The sequence below is a fragment of the Ranitomeya imitator genome, chromosome 5, assembly GCF_032444005.1.
Source record: "Ranitomeya imitator isolate aRanImi1 chromosome 5, aRanImi1.pri, whole genome shotgun sequence".
NCBI lineage: Eukaryota > Metazoa > Chordata > Amphibia > Anura > Dendrobatidae > Ranitomeya > Ranitomeya imitator.
In genome coordinates, this window is record NC_091286.1 from 446,115,426 (window position 1) to 446,138,087 (window position 22,662).

The following is a 22,662-nucleotide window of genomic DNA, read 5'->3' on the forward strand; positions in this document are numbered from 1 at the left end:
TTGCGCGCTGAGCTGAAGTTTTTATTGATGCCATTTTATGGTTGATAGGATGTTTTGATTGTTTGTTATTGCATTTTATTGCAGTGTTGCAGTGACCAAAACAAGGTAATTCTGGGGGTTCATTTTTGTTCTCGTTACGCCATTTACAGATCAGATTAATTATTTTTATATTTTGATAGATCGAGCGATTCTGAACACAGCGATACCAAATATGCGTTGTTTTTTTTAAATTCTGAATAGGGCAAAAGGGGGGGGTTTAACTTTTATATTTTTAAAATATTTTTAAAAACATTTTTTTTTACTTTTTAGTGGCCTCAATAGTTTTGATAGGAGATTTGAGGCTGTGATCATCTGAAAACATTGCTTAAAAACGGGCATGAAAACGTTTTGCCTCACAAGGAGAATCCTCTGTGATCCCGTGCTGTCCTGTCTGTATACTCTCTTGCTTCCTCCCCTGCCCACGAGATGCAGTATGATCAGTTCATGTACGGTCAGACACGGCCATTACACAGTACACAGCAGGGGCGCATCATAAGATTATCTCAGCACAGGAACATTTTATTTAAACACATCCAATTGTGGAAATTATTATTATTCCAAGATCTACTAGTTAAAATGTACTTTGTTTGTGGGAAAACCTCTTTAATAAATTAGCCCCCTAGAGATGTTGTACATTTGTGGTTATCCAATATGTGCACTGTTTGGAAACCACAAGAGTACTGTACTCCAGTATAACATTTTACAAACCGTTCTCGTGTGGCTCATACTTAGATGTGACTTTGGTAGTTAATTTATTTATAAGTCTGCAATAGTAAAATAAAGTATATAATTATACAGAAATACAATCAGATTTGAATTCATCTTATTCTCCAAATCCTGATGTCTGAAACATATAAACTAGTACTCAACAATAATATCAATAGATCTCTAAATATTCCCTAGAAATTAGCAAAATAGTGTAAAATGTGATACACAATAGAATTTCCTGGTTCTATGTGTAATTTAAGATTAACTTCATATGGATCCCAAATAAACCTGTCATCGCCTTAAAAACTAGCATATGTGCTACATAAATTAGTGATGTCTTGATGTCACTTCATAGATCAAGGTTTATTTACCCAGCTTGACCCTATTGCAATCAGGTCTGAGAAGAAAACTTACTAACTGGAAAATTTGCTGATCAACAGTACAAAATGTGGGTGGTTATGTGTCCAGAAGTACTGGGCGTTCGTCACACATTCCACATACCTTGTCATATTTAACAGACTTTCGTCATGCAATCCATCACGTCAGTGCATGTGCCCTAGGCAGTCCATGTTACATAAATACTGCATGTGAATGAGTTTGGAAGTTCTAGCCTAGAATTGCAGGTCAACAAGTACCTCCATTTTATGGTTTCAATCGAAATTATGGCAAAGAAGTGCGTGTTCTAGAAAGACACTATGGCGTTCAGTCTTGATGAATAATGCAATGGCATAAGATGCCCTTCTTTATGAACTCGGTGCAGTGTCGGACTGGGGTGCCAGGGGCCCACCAGTAACATCAACTCCAAGGCCCCGCTTTTTAGCTACATGCAAATATGAATTTATCCTCATTCACAAATTGATATAGCCATAAAATGGGTAGATTGTTGAATAAAAAAAGATGCTGCCTTTGTCTGTAAGGCCGGCATCACACTAGAGAGTTTTACGGACGTATGAGAGGCGCAAGAACTACGCATTGCACACGGACCAATAATTCTCTGTGGGGCAGCTCCTATCTGCCGTATACAGGTCCTTCTCAAAAAATTAGCATATAGTGTTAAATTTCATTATTTACCATAATGTAATGATTACAATTAAACTTTCATATATTATAGATTCATTATCCACCAACTGAAATTTGTCAGGTCTTTTATTGTTTTAATACTGATGATTTTGGCATACAACTCCTGATAACCCAAAAAACCTGTCTCAATAAATTAGCATATTTCACTCATCCAATCAAATAAAAGTGTTTTTTAATAACAAACAAAAAAACCAACAAATAATAATGTTCAGTTATGCACTCAATACCTGGTTGGGAATCCTTTGGCAGAAATGACTGCTTCAATGCGGCGTGGCATGGAGGCAATCAGCCTGTGACACTGCTGAGATGTTATGGAGGCCCAGGATGCTTCAATAGCGGCCTTAAGCTCATCCAGAGTGTTGGGTCTTGCGTCTCTCAACTTTCTCTTCACAATAGCCCACAGATTCTCTATGGGGTTCAGGTCAGGAGAGTTGGCAGGCCAATTGAGCACAGTAATACCATGGTCAGTAAACCATTTACCAGTGGTTTTGGCACTGTGAGCAGGTGCCAGGTCGTGCTGAAAAATGAAATCTTCATCTCCATAAAGCATTTCAGCCGATGGAAGCATGAAGTGCTCCAAAATCTCCTGATAGCTAGCTGCATTGACCCTGCCCTTGATGAAACACAGTGGACCAACACCAGCAGCTGACATGGCACCCCACACCATCACTGACTGTGGGTACTTGACACTGGACTTCAGGCATTTTGGCATTTCCTTCTCCCCAGTCTTCCTCCAGACCCTGGCACCTTGATTTCCGAATGACATGCAAAATTTGCTTTCATCAGAAAAAAGTACTTGGGACCACTTAGCAACAGTCCAGTGCTGCTTCTCTGTAGCCCAGGTCAGGCGCCTCTGCCGCTGTTTATGGTTCAAAAGTGGCTTTACCTGGGGAATGCGGCACCTGTAGCCCATTTCCTGCACACGCCTGTGCACGGTGGCTCTGGATGTTTCCACACCAGACTCAGTCCACTGCTTCCTCAGGTTCCCCAAGGTCTGGAATCGGTCCTTCTCCACAATCTTCCTCAGGGTCCGGTCTCCTCTTCTCGTTGTACAGCGTTTTCTGCCACATTGTTTCCTTCCAACAGACTTACCATTGAGGTGCCTTGATACAGCACTCTGGGAACAGCCTATTTGTTGAGAAATTTCTTTCTGGGTCTTACCCTCTTGCTTGAGGGTGTCAATGATGGCCTTCTTGACATCTGTCAGGTCGCTAGTCTTACCCATGATGGGGGTTTTGAGTAATGAACCAGGCAGGGAGTTTATAAAAGCCTCAGGTATCTTTTGCATGTGTTTAGAGTTAATTAGTTGATTCAGAAGATTAGGGTAATAGGTCGTTTAGAGAACCTTTTCTTGATATGCTAATTTATTGAGACAGGTTTTTTGGGTTATCAGGAGTTGTATGCCAAAATCATCAGTATTAAAACAATAAAAGACCTGACAAATTTCAGTTGGTGGATAATGAATCTATAATATATGAAAGTTTAATTGTAATCATTACATTATGGTAAATAATGAAATTTAACACTATATGCTAATTTTTTGAGAAGGACCTGTATTTCTCAGCTGTATTTTACGGGTTGAGAAAATCGCAGCATGCTGCGTTTGTCAGCGTATTGCGCAAAAAATCTGCCAATGAAAGTCTATGGGGGCGAGAAAAATACGGATTACACACGGACCATCAGTGCGACTTGCGAGAAATACACCCTGGTGTTCTGGTGAAAAGCCAGCAATTCAGTGCAGTGTACAGTAAAATCACACTGACAGGTTAGAATAGAATAGATCAAATAAATGTCTACACATAGTATAGGTAGATATATATGTTGTAAGATTGCTCTTACTGAGTGTATTAGGGGACACTCGCTTAGCAAGGGATTCACGTACACGGGCACGGTTTTTTCCAAACAAAAACAGTCCACATGGTTTATTATGGCATCATAAACCACAGAAATATGCACAGCAAGCACACAGTCTCTACATCATAGTTTACGGCTCTGAAACACGGTTACTAAACACGCCGAACCTCTGTGTTCAGCTATCGTGGGTGACCGGATTCCATACATTTCACTAATGTCCCTGGAGCACAACAGGCACCAACATATGACATTACGGTTGCAGCAACTAAACACGCTGGTCCTCTCCTGACCAGTTGCCATGGGTTACCACACAGTTTATAAATCAGCACAAGCACCAGCAGTCTATGGTACCTGACGGGAGCTCCTGCTCCACCTGCTGACTCCTTGTCAGTCCTCTGGGAAAGCTGCCTCATGGGAATCACCAACTTGCTTGTGCGGCATATCTTAGTCAGTCCAGACCCACCGAAGGATGGTAGATTCCCCAACAGTTTCACTGTGCGCTTTTCAGGGATACGGTCCTACTACCAGGACCTCAAAACACACAAGCGTGTGGCCTGTCCAGGTGCTATTCAGGACTCTGTTCAACACCCCAGGCATGTGACCTGTCCGGGTGCTATTCAGGACGGTAGTCCAACACCCCAGGCCACCAGGTCTAAAGCCCCACCATGGGCTCTTCAGGAAGCCTCCTCCCAGGTCTTCCAACACAGGCTTCAAACAGGAAACTCACAGGACCTGTGATCCACACCCTGGTCACATTATATATCTTTAACGACTCCCCTGGGTGGGAGTGTGGGTGTGTGGCTAGTTTGTCCTGCCCATCTCACATAACTAGCCCTGCCAATCTCCCATTATAAACATACAGCATGCTCTTGTGGGACTATAGGTCCCAGAACACCACATCGCTTCAGGTTGGCAGCGCAGAGTCCCCTCCACTGCGACACATATATCGGCCATTCACCACAATGTTGGATTTTGTCACATAATCACATCCATGCATGCAACTGCCATGCACTCTCACAGCCTCAATACGTCTCCATGCGTATACTGGGGAGACCATGCAGCGCCCCTTACCTGTTACAGGGGTCACTGCATCACAATATATATATATACAGTATATCATTGAGACACATATATATATTTATATTTAATACAGCGCTAGATAGCATAAAAGCCGGTAATTCAATTGCCGGCTTTTGCTATCTCCTTATCAAACCTGACATGATATGAGACATGGTTTACATACAGTAAACCATTTCATAACCCTTTGTTGGCATATTCCTCACTACTAATGTTAGTAGAGTCTGTGTGCAAAATTTGGGGGCTCTAGCTGTTAAAATAAAGGGTTAAATCACGGAAAAGACTGGCGTGGGCTCCCACGCAATTTTCTCCGCCAGAATGGGAAAGCCAGTGACTGAAGGCAGATATTAATAGCCTAGAGAGGGACCATGGTTATTGGACCCCCCTGGCTAAAAACATCTGCCCCCAGCCACCCCAGAAAAGGCGCATCTGTAAGATGCGCCTATTCTGGCACTCAGCCTCTCTCTTCCCACTTCCTTGTAGCAGTGGGATATGTGATAATAAAGGGTTAATATCACCTTGCTAATGTAAGGTGACATTAAGCCAGGTTAATAATGGAGAGATGTCAATAAGACACCAATCCATTATTAATCCAATAACATTAAAGGGTTAATAATACACACACAATAAGAATAAAGTATTTTATTGAAATAAAAACACACAAGGGGTTGTAAAATCTTTATTACACACTTAATCCACCTGAAGACCCTCGTTCTGTAAAGGAAAAAAAAGAAAAAAGCAACAATGTCCCATACCTTTCCGGCGTTCAGTCACGTCCCACGCTGTAAATCCATCTGAAGGGGTTAAATAATTTTACATCCAGGAGCCTGCTAATGCAGCTGTGCTCCTGACTGTAAAATCTGGAGAATTAATTGAAAGCAGGGGAACGTAGCATTGTAGACTTGCGGTGCTCGCCCCCTGCTGGTATAAACTCATATGAGCTCTAGCGTGGGAATTTTTCTGAATTATTTCTCATGCTAGAGTTCATATGAGTTTATAACAGCAGGGGAAGCAGCACCGCAAGTCTACGATGCTATGTTCCCCTGCTTTCCATTCATTCCCCGGGTTTTTATAGGCAGGGGCGGCAGCATTAGCAGGCTCCTGGCTGTAATTTTTTTTAACCCCTTCAGATGGATTTACAGCGTGGGACATGACTGAGCGCCTGAGAGGTATGGGATATTGTTTTTTTTTTCTTTTACAGAACGAGGGTCGTCATTTGGATTGAGCTTATAATAAACTATTACAACACACTGTGTCTTTATTTCAATAAAGTACTTTTTTCCTAATGTGTGTGTGTTATATTAACCCTTTATTACTATTAGATTAATAATGGATAGGTGTCTTATTGACACCTCTCCATTATTAACCAGGCTTAACGTCACCTTACAATAGCAAGGTGGCATTAAAGGGACACTGTCACCTGAATTTGGAGGGAACAATCTTCAGCCATGGAGGCGGGGTTTTTGGGTGTTTGATTCACCCTTTCCTTACCCGCTGGCTGCATGCTGGCTGCAATATTGGATTGAAGTTCATTCTCTGTCCTCCATAGTACACGCCTGCGCAAGGCAAGATTGCCTTGTGCAGGCATGTACTACGGAGGACAGAGAATGAACTTCAATCCAATATTGCAGCCAGCATGCAGCCAGCGGGTAAGGAAAGGGTGAATCAAACACCCAAAAACCCCGCCTCCATGGCTGAAGATTGTTCCCTCCAAATTCAGGTGACAGTGTCCCTTTAACCCTTTATTACCCCATATCCCACCGCTACAGGGGAGTGGGAAGACAGAGGCTAAGTGCCAGAATAGGTGCATCTTACAGATGTGCCTTTTCTGGGGTGGCTGGGTGCAGATGTATTTAGCCGGGGGGGGGGGGGGGGGGGGGAAGCAATATCCATGGTCCCTCTCTAGGCTATTAATATCTGCCCTCAGTCACTGGCTTTCCCGCTCTGGTGGAGAAAACTGCACGGGAGCCCACGCCAGTTTTTTCCGTAATTTAACCCTTCATTTTAACAGCTAGAGCCCCAAATTTTGCACACACACTCTACTAACAGCAGTGAGGAATATGCAAAAAAAAGGGATATGAAATGGTTTAATGTCTGTAAACCATGTCTCATATCATGTCGGGTTTGGGAAGGAGATAGCAAAAGCCAGCAATTGAATTACCGGCTTTTCTGCTATCTTGCGCTGGATGAAATATTAATATATATGTACGTGTCTCACTGATATATATACTGTATATATATATATATATATGTATATATATATATATATATATATATATATATGTATATATATATATATATATATATATATATATATATATATATAGACTGTATATATGTTATCACGAATATTTGAGCCCATGGATAATTCTATGTTCACTTTGCAATCCGGCGAGAAAATCTTGCCGTGCGAATGCCATACGGATTGCATACAGAGCTTTACATGCGCAAAATACGCAGACACACCCTGCCTACGGATGACATACGGATCACTGTTTGGGGATCATTTCTGCGTATTATGCCTGTAAAATACGGTCCATATTTCCCTACGCTGAGTGTGACGCTGGCCTAAATAGGGAATCAAGTGTATTCTGCCAAGTACTGCTCATATAAGAGGGTGGTAGCCCAATCCTGCACAAGGGCCCACCGGTGGATTCTCCCATTCTGCTGTGGACCAGTCCAAGCCTGACATCTTTCAGCTGCCATGTGCCACTGCAAGAAATGTACTCCAAGCATAGAATTATAACAAATTTGTTGGCAGCCTATGGCCATGCCACTTTCTGTCTAAGCTCCGTCAACTTTTCAAAAAGTTGTCAGAGCGGGTAGAACTGGTATAAAAACAGTGAAAGTTGCAACTGCGAGTCATACAAACATTTTGTGACATTTCACACAGTTTGACATCAGAAAATTGCTGAAAACAGCTTAATGAATCAGGCCCCTACACATAGACACTAATATGAAGATACTCCCTACTTTGCAGCTAAAACAGCTTCTGCTCTTCTTTGAAGGCTTTGTAGAAGATTTTGGGGTGTAGAAGATTTTGGGGTGTGTCACGAATGCACATTTTGTAATGTCAGGGGAGGTTTGGATTCTGCAATTCCGCAGTGTTTGGTGACTTTTATGTTCTATGCATCTCAGGACTTGGTGATCCCGACATAAAAAATGGCCATATTACGCCCCACAAAATGTCTGAATGTGTGAGAAATGACACATGATCAAACTTGAAAAATTGTTTAGTAGCAGTCTGTAGGTACATCCACAGGCAGATTGCAACTATTGTCCATGATTATAAGCTTTTCATGTTTGTAAAAACGTGGACATAAATGTTCTATTGGATAGGAAAAAAGAAACCCTGCAGTGTGAATAAATGGCCATCAGCAATAAATAAATTTTGTTTTTAAATTATGTTCAAGAACGGAGTTTTTGTGAGAACTGTATGTTCAGGGAAGGAGATGTGCTCACTGTAAAGTACATGACAGAACTATTTTGGGAAGACGTTGGGACTCATCTTCCAATCCATATGATGGTGAAGATATACAAGAACAGCTGCCACCAATATCTACTATATAATTGTCTAAGGGTCACTTCCGTCTGTCTGTCTGTCACAGATATTCATTGGTCGCGGCCTCTGTCTGTCATGGAAATCCAAGTCGCTGATTGGTCGTGGCTGTTTTGCCGCGACCAATCAGCGACGGGCACAGTCCGGAAGAAAATGGCCGATCCTTCCTCCCCGCAGTCAGTGCCCGGCGGCCGCATACTCCCCTCCGGTCAGTGCTCAAACAGGGTTAATGGCAGCATTGACCGCGGTGTAACACACTCCCTTAACGCTGCTATTAACCCTGTGTGACCAACTTTTTACTATTCATGCGGCCTATGCAGCATGAATAGTAAAAAGATCTAATGTTAAAAATATTTAAAAAATGAAAAAATCGTTATATACTCACCGTCCGTCGGCCTCTCGGATCCACAACAGGCCTTTCCCGCTCGCGATGCTCCGGTAACCGATCCGTGCTGCGATCTCATGAGATGATGACGTAGCGGTCTCGCGAGACCGCTACGTCATCATCTCGCGAGACCGCAATGCACTCTTCAGACCGGAGTGCGCGAGGACCATCGGTAACCGGCCGCATTGATTGGGAGGCTCCGGAAGGTGAGTATGTAACTATTTTTTATTTTAATTCTTTTATTTAACAGGGATATGGTGCATACTATGTGACTGGCCAATATACTACCTGACTGGGCAGTATACTACGTGTCTGTGCTGTATACTACATGGCTCTGTGCTGTATACTACATGACTGGGCAATATACTACGTGACTGGGCAACATACTATGTGGCTGGGCAATATACTACGTGACTGGCCAATATACTATGTGACTGGACAGTATACTATGTGTCTGTACTGTATACTATGTGGCTCTGTGCTGTATACTACGTGACTGGGCAATATACTACGTGGCTCTGTGCTGTATACTACGTGACTGGGCAATATACTATGTGGCTGGGCAATATACTATGTGGCTGGGCAATATACTATGTGGCTGGGCAATATACTACGTGACTGGGCAATATACTACGTGGCTGGGCAATATACTATGTGGCTGGGCAATATACTAGGTGGCTGGGCAATATACTAGGTGGCTGGGCAATATACTAGGTGGCTGGGCAATATACTAGGTGGCTGGGCAATATACTACGTGGGCTGTGCAATATACTATGTGGCTGGGCAATATACTATGTGGCTGGGCAATATACTACGTGGCTGGGCAATATACTACGTGGCTGGCCAATATACTACGTGGCTGGCCAATATACTATGTGGCTGGCCAATATACTACGTGACTGGGCAATATACTATGTGGGCTGTGCAATATACTGTCAAGGTAAAAATATATTATCTTTATACTCTTTGTACTTTTATATATTCTTATGCTGTGAAACAATAAGTTTTTCCCCTTTGCTTGCTAATGCAAATTTAACTGTGTTTAAGATGGCTGCCAGTATTCACCTTTGCCCCAGATTCGCCCTGCTGAAGAAGCAAGTTACACATTCCAGAAGGACAAGTATCATTTCTCTTGAAATGATACTTAAAGCAATGTGGACAAGATGTGGACAAAGGAAGATTCATCAGATGATGTCAGAGCCAACCAGAAGGACTGAATACTAGATACATTGCTTAAACCCCACCTAACCCCGCCCTCTGCACACCTTCCCCCAATAGATCATATAATGTTGTGTATTAGAAAATAAAGTTGTTGTTGCTGTGACGTTACACACGAGCATGCAATGAGTTTGAACCAGCATTGTGTCTGACTCATTCTTATCCGGTACTAACATGCTCTTAATCTGATTTGGAATGACTGGTGGATGAAGGGTATTGTCGTGACGACCCCGACAATTTGGCGCAACCAACGTGGGGCGTGGCCGGCGATCCGAGACCCCCTGGACCCATGCCTGGACGTCCGTGGACGACACCCATAGTGGCTGGCCTCGAGGACTGATCACCCTCTAAACACGGTAAGTGGAGATCACATACTATGTATGTGTCACACTTGCTAGTGTTTCAGCCATTATTGGTTAGTCCGTGGTCTCCTTGGGTCTGGGGAGTGACCGGTCGAGTGGTGAGACCGAGCGCGATCCCGTGCCACGCTTCGAACCAGCAACTGAGAGACGTCGCACTCTGCGCGTCCTCGTGTACACCACACCTCCTCCACCGGTCATTGTACTCCATTCAACCACCCTACCCGTGACTGTTGCCTAGTAGTGATAGAGTGAAAGATTGAGAAGTTTGTGGATTGGGGGCGGCTTAGAGGAAGGGATAGGAGACGTGGCCTCTGTGATATTGCACGCACATACATCGGTAATTAAGACGTCCCAAGAGGGGGACCACCAGAAACACTTGCACACACTTGCACATATCGGTAATTAAGACGTCCCAAGATGGGGACCACCAGAAACACTTGCACACACTTGCACATATCGGTAATTAAGACGTCCCAAGAGGGGGACCACCAGAAACACAGTGGAGGGGTCTCACTAGGAGACAGCCTCCCAACGTTTAGAATATCGTGACAGGACAGACTGTAATCACTGGTGTTCAGGTTAGGGAAAAATATTGAGCGCGAGGCTCTTTATTCATAGCACGTCGAGTGCGAGGCTCCGTGTTAGGACACAAGTGTTGCTGTCGCTGTCAGCGGCCTACTGCGGAAGGGTGTAGTATTCTGTGAGTCATGTTGCGTCTCTTGAAGCAGAAGAAGTCCGTGCCCCACGAGTTAAGTGAGGATGCTGTGGAAGTCAAGACAATAGTAGAGTCACAGGAGGGCAAGAAGGCAGTCAAGAATGTTGAGAGGTTGTACAAGCATGTAGGATTGCCCTCGAAAGGGAGATTGCAGCCGTCTATATGGCACAATCTCATAGAGAACAAAAAGGGCATATTGAAAGATAAAGGACTATTAGAACAAGCGCAAGCTCATCTGCGAGTTGCGCGAGGTTTAAAGAATGAGGGATGGAAAGAGGTTGATGGAGAGGGAGGATGAGAGGATGCAGAGCCCGTGTTTGGCTATAAAATACCTCAATCATTGGTTTTTCTAAGGTGTTTTGGTATATGAATTGTGTGAAGGTTTTGTAGAAATTAATTGAGTCTGAGAACTGCTGTAATCCGTTACTCTGTGTAGATCTGTGAAAACACCCGATGGGAGGGGGGAGTCTAATAGCTGCGTTGTTTTTCTTCTTTTGTGTTGAGGAATGCTGTAAATTCTTATCTCTGTGTTTATAGCTGATGGGAGGGGTGAACCCCTGCGCGAATTGTTTCCGATTTCTCCTCTTTGTGCTGCGGGCCAGAGAAAGGGGGGCTATGCAGCTGCACTGAAGAATATGGTGGAGCTGTGTATATTCTGTCCTTGGTTCAGTACGCGCTGAGAGATTTGTGTTTAAAGCAATAGTACTGTATGTATTGAAGTAGAAAGAAATATCGTAAGTTCAAGTTGGAATTTGAAAAAGTAGTACAAAGTTTCCAGAAGAACTTAACCCATTCTGTATCAGCAGCTGCGCTCTGTAGCCCCCACCGCCCTCAGCCCCCCCACAGCTGCAAGGACACAGCTCCCAGCTCTGTTCCTTATCAGTGACCCAAGCAGAAGACTTCAGCTCCAGCCCCCCTCCCCTACACAAATCCAGTCTCATACTCCAATATCTATTTTAACCCTGTGTTTGGAAATCTCCCTCGCCATGTTAATTCTCAGACCAAGAGCTTGTTTTAATTAGAGTGGATGGCAGACCCAATTGATAGACTCTCACAAAACATATCCCTGTGGGACCTTTCCCTGAAGTTACTGCTCAGTTCGTAATCTCTCCCTTATGTCCGGTAAATTTACTGGGGACAGATTTATTATCACAAGTTCCGCTCCAGAATATAATTCCAAGATGATGGTCAGATGGTATTTACGTTATATAACCCCTATGCAGATGAGTATAATGAGATGTGTATATCTTACACGCCCTTTCCCAATCAGTTGTAAAAAAAAAAAAAAAAAAAAAAAGGGGGGGGGGGGGGGATAGTGTGTTTAACCCTGTCAGTTAGAATATCCCTATGTCACGTTGCTTCAGTATGTGGGTAATTTTTTTTGTTTTGTTGTGTGCACAGACAGAGCAGGAAGCCATTGTTGCCACTGTTAGTTTTCACAAGTATCTGGCAGATCTGAACTGTCGGGTTTCGGCCTCGAAACTTCGGTTCTGCCTTGGTCAAGTGATATTTTTGGGTCACTGTCTCCTTCAGGGTGCCAGACACCTCACAGAAGAAAGAAAAATAGCCGTCAGCTCCCTTCCATTCCCAAAAGATGAGACTGAACTCCAACGTTTTCTTGGACTATGTACTTATTGTTGTCAGTGGATACCGGACGCATCCCGCATAATGCAACCTCTCTACAATGCCCTGAAAGACTGTTCAAGATATGGTGATGATTTTGGCAGATTCCACACCGGATAAGCTGTTACTACGGAAGATACTGTAGTGCACGCAGCTGCACTCCCTCCCTCCCTCCCTGTCAGGACAAGAAGCAGAACTTCAGGCTCTGTCTACTACATGTACTTTGGCCAAAGACAGGCGGGCTAATATATACGGACTCACAGTATGCATTTGGTATTGCTTATGATTTCGGAGCCCTATGAGCCAATCGAGGGTTTGTTACTACTGCCGGGACTCAGTGAAGAATGTTGAAGCTGTTAAAGCCCTCATGGACTCAATCGAATTACCTACTCAGGTGGCCATTATCAAAGTTAAGGAGCACGGTACCATGGAACAGACCACAGACTGGTGGTAACGCCTTTGCGGATATGCAAGCAAAAGCCGCTGCTCTCCTACCTGTTGAACTGACCATACCAGCTATGGTGACCACACGCTCTCAGCGTAAATAGTTACAAGAAACACTGACTCTACAGGAACCTGATGATCTATGCCAGACTGAGGTTTTCTGTCGGACCCCGCGAGACCGCTTAATGACGATGCAGAGAATGTCTCCAAAGGAAGAAGTGAAGCAGTGGAAAGCTGATGGAGCACGTATGGACATGGTCGCTGGAAAAAGGACCAACTTGTGTGTCTCCCTAAGCGGATGTACCCTGCTATTGTCACGTGGGCGCATGGGCCCACACATCGAGGTATCTGTCAGACCTGCAAACCCGGTCAACTTCAACGTGTACCCCCGAAGCATCTTGCTAAGCCCGACTATCCTTTCTAAAGGCTCCAGGTGGACCTCATTACGTTGCCTAAGTCTGGAAGGTATGAATATTGTCTGGTGGTTGTCGATATGTTCTCCAGTTGGCCAGAAGCATTCCCCGTTACCAACGTGACTACAAAGACCACAGCAAAGAAACTGGTGATGGAAGTTATATGCAGATATGGTGTTCCAGAAGTTGCTGAAAGTGACCAAGGCCCGGCCTTTTCTTCTCGTGTATCAGGAGGTTCTGACAATGCTTGGATCCACTGTAGCCCTCCATACTCCGTACCATTCACAATCTAGTGGGAAAGTTAAGAGGCTGAAGGGACAATTGACCAAATTGATGCAGGAGACTACGGCTCCATGGCAAGGGCTCTTACACATTCGTACTACCCCTATTGCAAAATATGGCCTGTTCCCCTATGAGATATTGTTTGGTGCTAGGTTCTCAGTTGTAAATTTTCAGTCTCAGTAGTTGTCAGAAGAAACTGACTGTGCTGTTCAATATGTTATTCAACTTAGTAAAAATGTTGCTAACACCCATGTTTTAGTTTCTTTTTCCCTTCCAGATTCAGCAGAAATCGATATTTGTCACAATTTGAAGTCTGGTGGTCTTATGGTCGTAAAAAGCTATGTCAGTAAAACTTGAAGGAAAGAGCACCTGGATCTACGCTTCACACTGTTAAAGAGACCGGACCAGCGCTTACTCACAGTGATGATCGAAGGAAAATGTTGCTGTTGTTTTTGGTCCTGAGGCTGGGGGCCATCTTCGCCCCTACCTTTTCGGCCCCTATTGTAAATAAGAATTCCGGTGACACTATTCTCTGGGTAAATCTAACGGCCCCGGTAAATATCTGGTGATTTGATTTCTGCAATGTAGTCAAGTGCCCCGAGACTCAACGGGTGGTAGAGGGAATCATCCAGTATTATATATGTGTTAGAAGTTTTCTCCATAGAAACACAAACAGCCCCAAGGAAAAATTTATGGTTAGAATGGGTAAGATACAATGTAAGAGTCCAGAGTATCTCTGTAGGATGTATTGCTTGTGCTGCAGCAAATACACATCTATACACACATGCATTGTTTTTTCCTGATGACAATACTACTGCCTGTGTTATGAATCTGTTGAAGGGTTTAAAGTCCACTGATTGCTCAGATTATGTCCCACTAATTCATGAAGAACCCACACTAAAGGTCCCAGGAGGGATAACCGTATTAGCTGATAATTATATCTGCTATAATTCCCATGACACTACAGGTACACCAGTAGGGGTCTTCGAGACAGGGTTCTGCAAAGAGAACAGTTCCCTAGATACTGATTTGCTAGCTAATCATACACAGTACATGTACGACATTTATTGGTTATGTGGAGATGGTAAGCTCCATCCTAGGTTGCCTAATGCCTGGATAGGTCAATGTACCCTTGTTAAACTAGCTATGCAGTTCAAGATTTTACCTTGGGATCCGGAGATACCTGATGAATATACCAGAAAGAGGAGAAGTCTCGATCAGCTCCACATGAGTTATGAAGAAGATCCATTAGTGTACATTGATGGCACTGGAGTGCCAAGGGGGGTGCCTGACCAATTTAAGGCCAGAACCAGATCTATGCTGGCTTTGCTTCCATAATCCCACAGGTGCAGATTAATAAAAATGTTGTTTGGATCAATTATATATATATATATTACAGTGAACAAAGGTTTGTCAATTTTACCTGTGATGCTTTCCAGGGTATAGTTGAGGAATTGGGCCCTAACACTAGAATGACCCTCCAAAACCGACTAGCCCTTGATATGATCTTAGCTGAGAAAAGGAGGAGTCTGTGGGATGGTGGGAGAGGAATGTTGTATCTATATCCCTCAGAACTCTGGGGTAAATGGAAAGACCATGATAGCCCTTAAAAAGATAAATGGGTTAGCAGCAGAATTAAAATCTAATGCTGGAGTAGACACATCTTTCTTTTCCGGTTGGTTGGATGGGCTCAAAGGATTCCTTCAACAAGCTTGTCTAGTACTGATTGCTCTCCTTGTAGTTGGATCAATAATTCTCTGTTGTGTTATTCCCCTGTATAAAAAGGTTATTGCTGAAGCAACTCCGACTGGCACCTTCCTCAACCAAGAAGTAGACCCACCAGAGTGCGATGGCACTGATCCAGGGGAAATCCCTAAGTACGTCCCTCTCAAGAAGATAGACAATACCCTTTACTCTCAGATGATGCAAAGAGATTTAGTTTAGGGACAGTAGGAGAACTCCACGTGAAGCTAGTGAAGGGTTCAGCTGCCTGGAGGCCTCTCACAAGGGGAGAGCTTCTGAGGTGTCTGGATGAAGAAATCCACCTCCCCTTTCCCCATCACATGGACAGTCTCGAAGGAACTTTCTTTTTAGGGAAAAACTTAGTGTTTAGGGGGGATTGTCAAGGTAAAAATATATTATCTTTATACTCTTTGTACTTTTATATATTCTTATGCTGTGAAACAATAAGTTTTTCCCCCTTGCTTGCTAATGCAAATTTAACTGTGTTTAAGATGGCTGCCAGTATTCACCTTTGCCCCAGATTCGCCCTGCTGAAGAAGCAAGTTACACATTCCAGAAGGACAAGTATAATTTCTCTTGAAATGATACTTAAAGCGATGTGGACAAGATGTGGACAAAGGAAGATTCATCAGATGATGTCAGAGCCAACCAGAAGGACTGAATACTAGATACATTGCTTAAACCCCGCCTAACCCCGCCCTCTGCACACCTTCCCCCAATAGATCATATAATGTTGTGTATTAGAAAATAAAGTTGTTGTTGCTGTGACGTTACACACGAGCATGCAATGAGTTTGAACCAGCATTGTGTCTGACTCATTCTTATCCGGTACCAACATGCTCTTAATCTGATTTGGAATGACTGGTGGATGAAGGGTATTGTCGTGACGACCCCGACAATACTATGTGGCTGGGCAATATACTATGTGGCTGGGCAATATACTATGTGGCTGGGCAATATACTACGCGGGCTGGGCAATATAATACATGGGCTGTGCAATATACTATGTGGCACTGTGCTGTATACTACGTCACTGGGCAATATACTATGTGGCTAGGCAATATACTACGTGGCTGGGCAATATACGTGGCTGGGCAATATACTACGTGGCTGGGCAATATACTATGTGGCTAGGCAATATACTACATGGCTGGGCAATATACTACGTGGCTGGGCAATATACTACGTGGCTGGGCAATATACTATGTGGCTGGGCAATATACTACGTGGCTGGGCAATATATTACGTGACTGGGCAATATACTACGTGGTTAGGCAATATACTACGTGGACATGCATATTCTAGAATACCCGATGCGTTAGAATCGGGCCACCATCTAGTTTAGCAATAAACATCTCCACTTTTTGAAACATTTGCTATCAGCACTGATATTTTTTGATAAAATTTGCATGGTGAGATGATGGGGTCCTTGATTCCTGAAGTGTGTGGTGAGTAAAAATTGTCGTTCCTAGCAATATAATTGGTGAAATCCATAGCTTTAATTGCACATCATAGCAAATGTGAATTTCCTTGCAGCTTGTGTCCAAATATATCATGTCATGTGGTGCCCCCAATTCTCTCTCCTATACAATGACAGGCTATTTTACAGGGTTTAGTGTCTATTGCTACTTAAAGGGAATGTTTGGCCTTTGTAGTACACGTCTGCAGTCAGTCTATGTGACATACTACACTGTGTGCAGAATTATTAGGCAGTTGTATTTTAGAGGATTATTTTTATTATTGATCAACAAATATGTTCTCAATCAACCTAAAAGACTCATAAATATCAAAGCTTAATTTTTTTGGAAGTTGGAGTGTTTTTTTTTAGATTTGGCTATCTTAGGAGGATATCTGTTTGTGCAGGTAACTATTACTGTGCAGAATTATTAGGCAACTTAATAAAAACCAAATATATTCCCATCTCACTTGTTTATTTTCACCAGGTAAACCAATATAACTGCACAAAATTTAGAAATAAACATTCCTGACATGCAAAAATAAACCCCACCCCCAAAATTAGTGACCAATATTGCCACCTTTCTTTATGATGACACAACAGCCTTCCATCCATAGATTCTGTCAGTTGCTTGATCTGTTTACGATCAACATTGCGTGCAGCAGCCACCACAGCCTCCCAGACACTGTTCCTAGAGGTGTACTGTTTTCCCTCCCTGTAGATCTCACATTTTATGAGGGACCACAGGTTCTCTATGGGGTTCAGATCAGGTGAACAAGGGGGCCAGGTCATTATTTTTTCTTCTTTGAGACCTTTACTGACTAGCCATCCTGTGGAGTAGTTGGAGGCATGTGATGGAGCATTGTCCTGCATGAAAATCATGTTTTTCTTGAACAATACCGACTTCTTCCTGTACCACTGCTTGAAGAAGTTGTCTTCCAGAAACTGGCAGTAGGTCTGGGAGTTGAGCTTCACTCCATCCTCAACCCGAAAAGGTCCCACAAGTTCATCTTTGATGATACCAGTCCATACCAGTACCCCACCTCCACCTTGCTGGCGCCTGAGTCGGAGTGGAGCTCTCTGCCCTTTACTGATCCAGCCTCTGGCCCATCAAGAGTCACTCTCATTTCATCAGTCCATAAAACCTTTGGAAAGTCAGTCTTAAGATATTTCTTGGCCCAGCCTTGACGTTTTATCTTATGTTTCTTGTTCAAAGGTGGTCATTTTTTAGCCTTCCTTACCTTGGCCATGTCCCTGAGTATCGCACATCTTGTGCTTTTTGTCACTCCAGTAACGTTGCAGCTCTGAAATATGGCAAAACTGGTGGCAAATGGCATCTTGGCAGCTTCACGCTTGATTTTCTTCAATTCATGGGCAGTTATTTTGTGCCTTTTTTGCCCAACACCCTTCTTGCGACCCTGTTGGCTATTTGCCATGAAACACTCGATTTTTTGGTGATCACGCTTCAAAAGTTTGTCAATTTCAAAACTGCTGCATCCCTCTACAAGACATCTCACAATTTTGGACATTTCAGAGCCCGTCAAATCTCTCTTCTGACTCATTTTGCCAAAGGAAAGGAAGTTGCCTAATAATTAAGCACACCTTATATAGGGTTTTGATTGCATTAGACAACACCCCTCCTCATTACAGAGATGCACATCACCTGATTTACTTAATTGGTAGTTAAATCTCAAGCCTGAACAGCTTGGAGTAGGACAACATGTATAAAAAGTGTCATGTGATCAAAATACAACTTGCCTAATAATTCTGCACAAGTGTAGTATCCTTATAACAGCTTGCTCACACGGCTGTTGATTATCTCATTATCTTACACTTGGCTCAAAATCTGTCAGAGTCTGCTCTGAGTATCAGTTCACTGTGCACCAATCCTCTGACGTGAGAATCATATCACGGGTGCGGAGGAGACGGAAAAAGTAATTTCTCCATCTTCTCCATTGCTGGCATCTGCGGTAATCGGACTGTACTCAAATGACATCCGAGTGCAGTCCGATGTTTCACACGCACCCCTAGTCTTGTATGGGTGTGTGCAATCCGATTTTCAGATGCAATTGCAGCATGCTGTAATTGTTTTCTCATGCTGAATCGGCGTGAGAATATACTCGCAGATATGCACTGCCCCATGGAATATCACTGGTCCGAATGTTACCTGATAAAACATCAGATAGTACTCAGCCGTATTATACGGCAGTGTGAGCCTTAAAATCACCACTACTCATGTACAGTAGCCGTGTGCTTAACACTGCTGATATATGCAATATTATAGTAATCTGTCTGGCAGCTCTGGAGTTAAGGGATTATGGCGCTTACAGTTGGTGTCACAGATTGTTATATAATTGAAGGAAATCCCATGTAGGCTGCCAGCGGGTGCAGATAAGCTTTAAAGCTTAAATATCCAGAATGCCTGTATGGACAGTGTTTTCATGTGTTCAGGACTAAATGCAATAAACTGTTCTAGCTATCAACACCTGATGTACTAGTAGCCATTACTACCGCTTTACAGAGTGGTAGCATTTCGGCCAAGAAGGCAAGTGCTACCCACTGGGTAGAGGTACATCATGCTGGGCAGATGTTAGTTGTCAGAAATCATTTGTATTCACTTTGGAATTACATTGCATTAATCTGTTAATAAAGAGGAAAGCTAATCCACTGATTACCAGATGTACTTCTTATTAATAATAGACTTCAAGGATGACTGTGCTAGTTTATTAAAAGTGATCTGAAGAATGGACAAAACCGTAGCTGAATGGTCTCATTTACATAATATTTGATATGTTATGACGAAAAACACCAAGGTTGTGCCTGCAATATGGCTGCATGTGCTTTCAATGGGGAGGCGGGGGGTACACCGCTGCTGGTCACCTTTGGAAATTCAACCATCCTTCTTTCACCCCCACATAATCTGTAAGGAAGGAAAGAAAGCCCTCGCAAGCCGCCACAAACACAATAGATGGTCGGCCAGCCTGTCTCACAATTTGAGAGCATATTGGGGCCTTTAGTGTGCGTTTACAATATATACTATGGATTTTTTTCTTTCTGATTTTCCAGACAGGAGGCCGTAATGCACTGGGACCAGAGAATCACCAGGAAAGGTTGTTCTCTTTTTTTTCTTCATCTTGTCCAGACTTCATGATGACTTTCACAGCCACGGATTGTCTTTGCAGGCTTTCATCCCCTCAGGTCTTCTGCAGCACATCCCCACACGATGCCCTTAAAAATAAGAGTGTTATTTTAATGCTCTTAAATAAAAATATATGTCCTATGCTAAGTCCCTGAATAAATACAGGTCCTTCTCAAAAAATTAGCATATAGTGTTAAATTTCATTATTTACCATAATGTAATGATTACAATTAAACTTTCATATATTATAGATTCATTATCCACCAACTGAAATTTGTCAGGTCTTTTATTGTTTTAATACTGATGATTTTGGCATACAACTCCTGATAACCCAAAAAACCTGTCTCAATAAATTAGCATATTTCACCCATCCAATCAAATAAAAGTGTTTTTTAATAACAAACAAAAAAACCATCAAATAATAATGTTCAGTTATGCACTCAATACTTGGTCGGGAATCCTTTGGCAGAAATGACTGCTTCAATGCGGCGTGGCATGGAGGCAATCAGCCTGTGACACTGCTGAGATGTTATGGAGGCCCAGGATGCTTCAATAGCGGCCTTAAGCTCATCCAGAGTGTTGGGTCTTGCGTCTCTCAACTTTCTCTTCACAATATCCCACAGATTCTCTATGGGGTTCAGGTCAGGAGAGTTGGCAGGCCAATTGAGCACAGTAATACCATGGTCAGTAAACCATTTACCAGTGGTTTTGGCACTGTGAGCAGGTGCCAGGTCGTGCTGAAAAATGAAATCTTCATCTCCATAAAGCATTTCAGCCGATGGAAGCATGAAGTGCTCCAAAATCTCCTGATAGCTAGCTGCATTGACCCTGCCCTTGATGAAACACAGTGGACCAACACCAGCAGCTGACATGGCACCCCACACCATCACTGACTGTGGGTACTTGACACTGGACTTCAGGCATTTTGGCATTTCCTTCTCCCCAGTCTTCCTCCAGACTCTGGCACCTTGATTTCCGAATGACATGCAAAATTTGCTTTCATCAGAAAAAAGTACTTGGGACCACTTAGCAACAGTCCAGTGCTGCTTCTCTGAAGCCCAGGTCAGGCGCCTCTGCCGCTGTTTATGGTTCAAAAGTGGCTTTACCTGGGGAATGCGGCACCTGTAGCCCATTTCCTGCACACGCCTGTGCACGGTGGCTCTGGATGTTTCCACACCAGACTCAGTCCACTGCTTCCTCAGGTTCCCCAAGGTCTGGAATCGGTCCTTCTCCACAATCTTCCTCAGGGTCCGGTCTCCTCTTCTCGTTGTACAGCGTTTTCTGCCACATTGTTTCCTTCCAACAGACTTACCATTGAGGTGCCTTGATACAGCACTCTGGGAACAGCCTATTTGTTGAGAAATTTCTTTCTGAGTCTTACCCTCTTGCTTGAGGGTGTCAATGATGGCCTTCTTGACATCTGTCAGGTCGCTAGTCTTACCCATGATGGGGGTTTTGAGTAATGAACCAGGCAGGGAGTTTATAAAAGCCTCAGGTATCTTTTGCATGTGTTTAGAGTTAATTAGTTGATTCAGAAGATTAGGGTAATAGGTCGTTTAGAGAACCTTTTCTTGATATGCTAATTTATTGAGACAGGTTTTTTGGGTTATCAGGAGTTGTATGCCAAAATCATCAGTATTAAAACAATAAAAGACCTGACAAATTTCAGTTGGTGGATAATGAATCTATAATATATGAAAGTTTAATTGTAATCATTACATTATGGTAAATAATGAAATTTAACACTATATGCTAATTTTTTGAGAAGGACCTGTAGCTGCCCCTCACTATATTCCCTGAACAAAATACGACCTCTACACTTTCCCTCTTAGGGTACACTGCCCTCTCCTTTCCATACCGGGCCCCCCTCTTTACACTATCCTCTCACATTGTGTCCCTCCTATAAAGCCCAGTCTCTATACTAGCCCCTCATCACACTCCCCCTCCTTGGCTTACTGTCCCCTCTTGGCTGTGCCCTTGCACTGTCCTGCCATATTTCCCCCCCACACTACTCAGTCTCTATCCTGTGCTCACTCACACTTTTCGCTTCCCATACTGTCTTATCACATTATTCCCCTCAATAGTCTCTTCACAAGTTTCCCGCTCACTCCTCCCCCCTGTTAATCATACTGTCTCCTCATATGTTTACCCCCTCACTCTCCATACTGCCTCCTCACACATCCCCCCAACTTCCCATACCATGTCTGTACACATCCCATCACCCTCACTCCACATACTGTGTCCGCACCCATTCCATCATGCTCGCTCCTCATGTTGAGTCCGCATACATTTTTTCCCCTCGCTACTCATATTGTACCCATCAGCCCACTCACTATTCTGTGTCTGCACCCACCCTCCCTCATACATTCCCCCTTGCTCCTCATACTGTATCCACACCCACCCCCACTCATCATACTGAGTCTACACCATCCCCCTCTCACCATAATGTGTCCACACTCATCCCCCATTCACCATACTGTGTACACACGTATCCCTGCATACTGCATGCCCCCTATCTCTTCTTGTGCTTCTTATACAGTGTCTTCAAATTTCTTCAACTCCCCA

The 22,662-nt window shown here is 43.4% G+C and overlaps 1 long non-coding RNA gene across 1 annotated transcript in view; it reads left to right on the forward strand.

Moving 5' to 3' along the window:
* The window catches only part of LOC138638139 (uncharacterized), a 122,255-nt gene extending 105,684 nt beyond the window's left edge, over positions 1-16,571 (forward strand). Inside the window, exon 3 of the long non-coding RNA XR_011312454.1 lies at positions 14,037-16,571. This is a non-coding gene — a long non-coding RNA (uncharacterized lncRNA). The remainder of the gene's footprint in view (positions 1-14,036) is intronic.
* Positions 16,572-22,662: the final 6,091 nt, after the last annotated feature.